The sequence below is a fragment of the Poecilia mexicana genome, unplaced genomic scaffold (genome assembly GCF_051168715.1).
Source record: "Poecilia mexicana isolate PSO_F unplaced genomic scaffold, ASM5116871v1 scaffold_14, whole genome shotgun sequence".
Lineage (NCBI taxonomy): Eukaryota > Metazoa > Chordata > Actinopteri > Cyprinodontiformes > Poeciliidae > Poecilia > Poecilia mexicana.
Window position 1 is genome coordinate 21,564,155 of NW_028263383.1, and position 6,668 is coordinate 21,570,822.

The 6,668-nt window shown below is 38.9% G+C and overlaps 1 long non-coding RNA gene across 1 annotated transcript; it reads right to left on the reverse strand.

The window, feature by feature from the left end:
• Positions 1-1,227: 1,227 nt before the first annotated feature.
• Positions 1,228-4,588, reverse strand: LOC148155534 (uncharacterized). The gene is made up of 3 exons (XR_015765209.1): positions 2,452-4,588; positions 1,993-2,105; positions 1,228-1,353 (listed from the first exon to the last, which is right to left on the reverse strand). It is a non-coding gene; the product is annotated as an uncharacterized LOC148155534 (long non-coding RNA).
• Positions 4,589-6,668: the final 2,080 nt, after the last annotated feature.

A 6,668-nucleotide genomic window follows, 5' to 3' on the forward strand; every position in this document is an offset into this window, starting at 1 on the left:
AGAAACATTGAATCAACGTTGAACGCTGACATTGAAACAACATTGAAAGTGGTCGGTGACTTGTATGTTGAATCAACGTTAGGGTTTCAACCATAACTGACATTATATCAATGTTGATTCAACCATCATCTGTATGTCAACTTGTATGCATATTTGTGTTGATAGTACATTGAATCAGTTATGAATCAATGTTGATTCTACATTATATCAATGTTGAGTCAACCATCATCTGAACGTGGATCTGCATCCGGATTTCGGTTGATTCTACATTGAATCAATGTTGATTCAACACTCATTTGACTGTGGATCTGCATGCATATTTGTGTTGATTCTACATTGAATCAATGTTGATTCAACACTCATTTGACTGTGGATCTGCATGCATATTTGTGTTGATTCTACATTGAATAAGTTAGGAATCAATAGTGATTCAACCATCATCTGAACGTGGATCTGCATGCATATTTGTGTTGATTCTACATTGAATAAATGTTGATTCAACACTCATTTGACTGTGGATCTGCATGCAGATTTGTGTTGATTCTACATTGAATCAGTTAGGAATCAATGGTGATTCAACCATCATCAGAACGTGGATCTGCATGCATATTTGTGTTGATTCTACATTGAATCAATGTTGATTCAACACTCATTTGACTATGGATCTGCATACATATTTGTGTTGATTCTACATTGAATCAATGTTGATTCAACACTCATTTGACTATGGATCTGCATACATATTTGTGTTGATTCTACATTGAATCAGTTAGGAATCAACGTTCATTCAACCATCAGCTGAACGTGGATCTGCATGCAGATTTGTGTTAATTCTACATTGAATCAATGTTGATTCAACACTCATTTGACTGTGGATGTACATGCAGATTTGGGTTGTTTTTATATTGAATGAAAGCTAAGGATTTATGTACATTTTACGTCTGATAGGTCTACATCATAACATGCCACTAAAAGTTTCTTCACTGGTGTTAAACACTATTATTGGCAGATGATGCGTAAACTGTGTACAAAAGTTTAAAAATGACAACATGGGTTTGATTTAACATTTTATTTAAGAAAAGAGGGACAGATCTTTAAACATATTTGATTCCTTTTTGACTGTCAAAACAACAGTCTGTTGTCCACAGAAGAACAGAGTCCATGAGGTTAAGCTTTGTACTGTATGAAGTAGGGAAACAGTACAAGTTGTGGTAACCCCAGTTTGACTCTGGTTGGCATCACTTTGATTCCTTGTGATGTTTTCCTCTCATTCTGGCGCATAATGAAGCCACTTCTTGACAATTTCATTGCAGTCCTCAAGAGTCAGCTTTCAGTCAAACTGCAGAGCAACAGCTGAAAAAAATAAAAGTGAGGAAGGTGCCGGTTAGAAATATGATAAACATTTGAAAAGTTCTGAAACACAATGAAATATTAAACAGTGTACTGGTTACAGGTCTGAGAACAAATACAAACCATATAGTTCCCCATGTGCACTCACTGTAAAATTAATATCTTAATCTTTCATTAATATTTATCTTAATGTTTACATATACAACTACATTTACCCATCAAGCTGCAGTATAGTGTAGGATTTATGATACTGATATTAAATCAATATTTAAAATAAAGGGCTGTTTATCAGAAAACCTAACAATAAAACTCAGGGAGGATCAGGTTTATTTAACACACCAGAGACAAATAAATAGAACAAAAGGTGATTCATAGTGTAGTTGGAAAAATTATAATTTATACAGAATAAACTTCCATCAAATAGCTGGTTCAATCTTCCATCAACTACAAATATTTCCAAATAAGTTGATTAAATTCCTTAAAAAGTGTCTATATGCTAATAAAGATCCCACACAAGTAACAATAGTCCAGTTCAATTTAACCAGTAACCAATCCAAGGATCAACAGACTGAATCAGTCATTAGCAGGTTTAGTTCAGTGTTTCACCTGCCTTACATGTTAAGTGTTTCCCTTCTGCCTCACCTGGATTGAATCTGTGGATGATTAACAACCTTCTGCACTTCTTGATGGCTGCAGATGGTCATGTAATCATCCAACTCAGCTGTTCTGGTACAGAGGCTCATTTAAGCACGACCCTAAGCATATCATAATAAAAAGTTAAAAACAAGTGATTACTATCACAACAATTTAAAGCCCACCTGGACCAGCCAGCCTTACACTTTCTTGTCCACCACATGTTCTCCCAGACCAAACAATAGGCCCCGCCCTATTTTAAAAACTCAAATCCCACAAAATCTCGCAGGATTTCATACTTAGGCCTGGAGTGGTGGGTAGGATGAAAATAATACAAAAGGAGACATGACCTCAATTATTAAAAATATCCGTTTTGCCCCAAAATAACCAGGATTACTATGGGCACAAAACAATGCCCTTATTTTTCAATAAACACATTTAAGATCAAAGTAATATTGAAAAACTTACCATAAAAGTGCTCAGCGGAGAATTCAATTCAGAAGCCGGTAGCAAACAAGCCAGCAGCAAAGTGGCTTTTTGGTTGGGACAAACCACAAGTGTAAAATTGGGGAGGTGGACTGTACAACTCCTAGTACAGACTTGTAGATGTTTTTGTGTCAACACATTATGCACAGTCAGTAATAATATTTACAGACAAGTAAGAAAATGTACAGAAAGGAATCACAACCCACTGTTCTCAACATGTAGTGCTTAATTTGAAACATGATTAACCCCCACCTAGTAATAAAATGTTCTGACCCAGAGCTCAAGGAGGGGGAGGGAAGAAGGAATGAGAGGGGGTAAAGAGGAGAAGGTTGGGAGGAGCGGCTGGGTGGGGGAGGTTTGGGAGGGATTAGGGGGAGATGAGGAGGTAATGAGGGCTGCAACAAACTGCCCAGATTGCACACAACGGTAAATAAACGTTGAATTATAGTTAGAATGGTTGATTTTTGGTTGAGGTCAATAACTGACGGTTGATCAACCATCAAACAACCATCCACCTCCAGCCAAGTAACCAATGTTGAAACTGTGTCATTGAGTCAATGTTGTTTTGTGGTTGAAATCTCATGAATGAAATGCTAATGTCTGATCAACGACTGATCAATGTTGAATCAATGTTGAATCAATGTCAGCTCTTTTGCCACACCCCTTCCCCTCCTCTCCTCCTCATCAGAGCTCTGGGTCAGAGCATTTTATTAGTGAGTGGGGGGTATTACATTCTAAATTAACCTCTGTAAAGGATAGTGGGTGAAGATTCATTTCTGTACATTTTCTTTCTTTTTCATAAAAAAGTCCTACTGACCATTTGTGTGTGATATATTGACACAAAAACATCTACAACTTACTACAAGGAGCGGAGCGGTCCACCCCCACCATTTACATGAGTGGGATGTCCCAAACACACAGCCACTTCGCTGTTGGCTTGTTGGCAAAAGATGTTAATTCAATGTTGAATTGCTATCATGTGCAATCTGGGCAGGTGCAGAGCTATGGGGGGGTGGGGCTGGGGGTGCGGTTTCAAGTCACTTAAATATCTGATTATAGACTGAGAAAGTCTACTGCCTGTTGAGAAAGGTCTATTTAATGTTAAAGTTACTTTCCCTCAATGGAATATATACTAGTCAGTCCCAGTTACCGTTTCACTCATGGTTTAGCCGATGTGTTTCCTGGGTAAAGATCAACCAAAAAACGCAGACCAACCTCCCCGCCCCTCGCTCAACAGTTTCTGGTAGCGCAGGCGATAAACGTCAGGGGCCTGGTGATTCGTTAGGGGTCCGGTAATTAGCCCCGCCCCCCGGCCCAACGCTGACTTGTTCCGCTAGTGAATCTGGGTACAGAACGGAATCACAACTCAGTGTTGTCAACACATAGTGCTTAAGTTAAAACGTGATTAACCCTCACCTAAAAGGGGTTGTGCTGTGGTGGCGCAGGGGTTAAGCACAAACCACAATCAAGGACTCAGTCCTCAACACAGCTGTCACAGGTTCAATTCCTGACCTTGGCAACCTTTGCTGCATTACCCCCCTTCTCTCATTACCCACTTTCCTGTTAATTAACTATCAAATAAAGGCCACTAGCCAAAACAATCTTTTAAAAAATAAAATGTGAAAAATGAAAAACCCTCACTTAAAATTAAAGTTGTTTCACCCGATTGAGGGGTAGATGGGCCCAGGTGGGGGGAAAGAGGTGTGTGTGTGTTTTTGGCGGGTGGAGGGAAGGGGGTTGGGCGTTTGAATGGCAGGCGGTGGTGAGGGGTGCAAAAAACACCTGAACACTTTGATTACTAGTTTTTCCCCAAACCTTATCCTCAAGGCAAACTGACCTGCATGCTTTCAGTTCAGCAAAACCTTGTTAATCAAATGTTAATTAAAATCATGTGTGCTGAATTAGGGAAATGGCTAAAACTTGCAGGGCAGTGTGCCTGGTGGACCGGTGCTGAAAAACACTGGATTCGATGTGGCATTTCAATCAATGGATGTTAATTGGCTAGAATTGAATGGTTGTTTGATGGTTGATCCAGCTTCTGTCGTTGACCTGAACCATACATGCAGCCTTTGTGATCATAATTCAACATTGAATTAACATTGTGTGCTATCTGGGTAGTTCTTCCCCAAACCTTGACATCAATCAAACTGACCTGCGTTTTTTCAGTTCAGCAAAACCCCGTTAATCAGACATCAATTAATATCATGTGTGTTGAATTAGGGAAATGCCTAAAACTTGTAGGGCCTGGAGGACCAGTGCTGAAACACACTGGATTCGACGTTGGCATTTCATTTATTTCAACATTAGTTAATTGGCTAGAATTGAATGGTTGTTTTATAGTTGATCCACCATCAGTTGTCGACCTCAACCAAACATGCAACCTTTGTGATGATAATTCAACATTGAATTAACATATTTTCCAACAAGCCAACAGCGAAGCAGCTGTGTGTTTGGGACATCCCACTCATGTAAACGGTGGGGGTGGACCGCTCCACTCCTTGTAGTAAGTTGTAGATGTTTTTGTGTCAATATATCACACACACACAGTCAGTGAGAATTGTTATGAACAAGTAAGAAAATGTACAGAAAGGAATCACCACCCACTATCCTCTACAGTGCTTAATTTAAATGTGATAACCCCCGCTCAGTAATAAAATACTCTGACCCAGAGCGCTGATGAGGAGGAGAGGAGGGGAAGGGGTGCGGCAATACATCTGACATTGATTCAATATTGATCAGATGTTGATCAGACATCAGCATTTCAGTCATTAGATTTCAACCACAAAACAACATTGATTCAATGACACAGTTTCAACACTGGTTACTTGGCTAGAGGTGGATGGTTGTTTGATGGTTGATCCACCATCATTTGTCGTCTTCAACCAAAAATCAACCATTAATCAGACTTCGGCATTTCAGTGATCAGATTTCAACCACAAAACAACGTTGATTCAATGTCACAGTTTCAACGGTTTGATTGGATGGTTGTTTGATGGTTGATCCACCGTCATTTGTCGACTTCAACCAAAAATCAACGATTCTAACTATTTTTCAACGTTGATTTAACATCATGTGCTATCTGGGATCATACCAATCAGACAGATCCTCACATTTTTTTATGCTCATGTGTAATTGTGAGTTTATGGCAAATATTTGCAAAAATGATGAAAAACATTGGGTTAAAGTAACTGCTAACTCCCAGCTACAAGAGGCAGTATGTCTTACTTTTACTGCTGCCTAGTCTGTGATTAAGATGGCAAGTACGGTAACAAAATGTCACATTTGACTTACTGTCATACATAAGTACAATTAATGCACAAGTCCTTGCAAGTATTTTTAAATCAGCAAAACAGAATCTTAGATTATTGCAAAAAATAGCAAAAATAATTGCATAATCTTGGAGGAACTCAACAATTTGAAAAGATGCTCAATATTATTAGTATCAATGCAGAGACAGCAATTTATTAATATTCGATCAGTACATTCAGGCTTCACTGGCCTTTGGGAACATTTATGATTTTGATGTGTCCCAAAATGAAAATGATTTTGATACCACTACTGCAATATTTAACTGTAATATTTGTTAGCTTAAATTCCCATTTTAGTTTGGATTTTTTTTTTCTTTTTATATCTTGTGGAATCTTTGAACCTGGCTGCTGATTAATGCATCCCAGTCTCTGCGTCACTGTATACCAAAGTGTATTTGTGAAGTGAGCCCCTCAGACTGACAGCTGAACTGTCCACCATGCCTCAGCTTAGTTCACACTCACATTAAATTTAGGAGGGCAGAAATGGGGAAAAGGAAAAGAAAAAACATCATAATTTGCTTGCTGACAGCAGGAAGATTGAGGCGTAGTAGTTTAGAGAGATTATGCTGAGTTTAGAAAAGTTGTTCTGGCTGCATCAAACACTTGGAGTGACGGAAGAAGATGAGACGTTTCCGAGTGTTTACTAGAGGCAGACGTCCTTGTTTGTGTTGGAGGGAATAATCTTCCAGGAAAGATGTGGAAGGAAGCTGTTTGTAGAAAGTAAGAAGCAACAAGGAAAAGTTTGTTCTTATCTGTAAATCCTGTGTTTGGGTCCTCAATCCAAAGCACCGCTTATGGAGGCTGTTTGTTACTGACCTATGGTTACTCCTGGACATTGATTTAGTGTACATCTGTAAAGAGCCAAGTCTTTACAGATGTACTTGGAGTTTC